At 40.5% G+C, this 1,971-nt stretch overlaps 1 pseudogene; it reads left to right on the forward strand.

The window, feature by feature from the left end:
* The window catches only part of LOC101576737, a 12,204-nt pseudogene extending 10,560 nt beyond the window's left edge, over positions 1 to 1,644 (forward strand).
* Positions 1,645 to 1,971: the final 327 nt, after the last annotated feature.

Genomic DNA, 1,971 nt, shown 5'->3' on the forward strand with positions numbered 1-1,971 from the left:
CTTTCTCTTTCTCTTTCTCTCTCTTTTTCCTGCTCCTTCTTCTCTTCTCCTCCTTCTGCTTCTGCTTCTCCCTCTTTTTTTAGTTGAATCTTTCCCTGGTTGTGACATCAGGGTAAAATTTGCTTCCAGGAATCAGTTTAGGAACATTACTTTCCTTTTGACTTCATTAAAGAGTTTGAGAAATATTGGTGTTATGTCTTCCCTAAGTTTCTTTTTTTTTTTATGTTTAAATAACAACTTTATTGTAGTAAAGGAAACAGTGTCATAAATCTCCCTGAGTACTTCCTCTCACTTCACACATGCTTATCATGTCATTTTTGCCACTTTCTGAGCCAATTATAGAAGTCCTCTTTTGTGCCTTTTGTGATGCCGTGTGAAATGTGGAATGGTGCTGCCAGAGTATCAGCCAATGGAAAGACAGGTGCCTAAAAACATGGTGGTGGGTTCACACCCACCTTTTTCCCCAGAGCTTGCAGCCTTAAAACTTCTGGCTCTTCCCCAAAGTTAAATACTAATGAAAAGCAAACTTTTTGAATCAACTGAGGACCTGACATCAAAGCAGCCATGACAACACAAATAAAGACATTCAGAAGAAGGACTTCCAGAACAGACTCAGAATGCGGCAAGAGTTTTGGGCTCCACGTGTTCAAGCAAGAGGAAACATTGTGATGGGGTTAATGGCAATGTGTCTTTTACTGGAATAACATTTTTTTTTTATTCTTGATTTTATGTGTTTGGTACACAGTTTGGACTCGTAGGATCCTCCTGTCTTCAGCCTCCCTAGCACTGGGATCACAGGCTTTCAATGAAAAGCTCAACATGCCCAGGTGCAGGGCCAGTGCAGCATGTGGTGCTGAGGATCCAACCTCAGTCCCTGTGTTTGCTGAAGCAGACACTTAGTCCTCTGAGCTATCTCACTGGCCCTGTAATAACATTTTGAAAATTTCACACTCACTGTGGTTTCTGATCTTTCCTCATAATATTTTCTCTCTTCTTAAATGTGTTCAGGGGTGGAGTACCCCAGGCTTTCCATGGGGCCTTTGCCCTGCTTCTGTTGGGGCCCCTTATTCACAGGAAAAGAGAAGGCATTTGTGAAGAGTAAATGATTGCTGTGACAGAGTACTATTGTGAAGTGCTGGAAGAAGAATTGGTTTGACCTACAGTCAGATTTGACCTATTATGATGATCAGACATGACAGAGTTGAGGATAATGTCCACATGCCAGCGGACTGCATCAAGATCCCCACAGGGCATAAGTGTAGTGATATTCAGCCTCCAGATGGGAAGCCAAAAGATTTTTCTACTTCAGATTGTTTGCCAAGATGGAACATAATCAGTCATTGTGCAGAAAGCACAGGTGATTGTTTGGCTTGGAAATTCACACTTCAGGATTCCAGAACAATTACAGCTTGTATGGGCTCTGCTATCCTGTCAGAAAAGGCTGTTGTGGCTTCTTTGCCCCTTCCTTACATGTCCTGTGCTGCACCTACCTTTCAGTCATATGGCTACAGTCCTGATGGTGGTGCACACCTGGCAGGAATTGTCTATCCTGTCAATGGTCAGCCATATGCGGTGCCTTTCCCTAAATTTCTTATAGAATTCAGCAGTGAATCTGTTAGAGCCTGGGATCTCTTTTGTCAGTAAGTTTTTAATTATGTCTTTAATATCATTGACTGATGTTGACTTATTTAAAAATTTTATATATTGATTCATCTTGGTAATTCATATGTATCTAGCATCTGTCCGTTTCTTTTGTCTTTTCCATTTCAGCAGAATACAACTTCTCAAAGTAGGTACAGATGATCTTCTGGATTTCAGCAGGATCTGTTGTAACTTCACCCTTTTCATTCCTACTTGCATGGATTTGAGTCTTTCCTTTCCATTTTTCACAAGGATAAGTAATGGTTGGTCAATTTTATTTAATCTTCCGAAGAACCAACTTATTAATATATTGATTCTTTGTATTGGTTT

Source organism: Octodon degus, unplaced genomic scaffold, assembly GCF_000260255.1.
Source record: "Octodon degus isolate 3935 unplaced genomic scaffold, OctDeg1.0 scaffold00233, whole genome shotgun sequence".
NCBI classification, from domain to species: Eukaryota; Metazoa; Chordata; class Mammalia; order Rodentia; family Octodontidae; genus Octodon; species Octodon degus.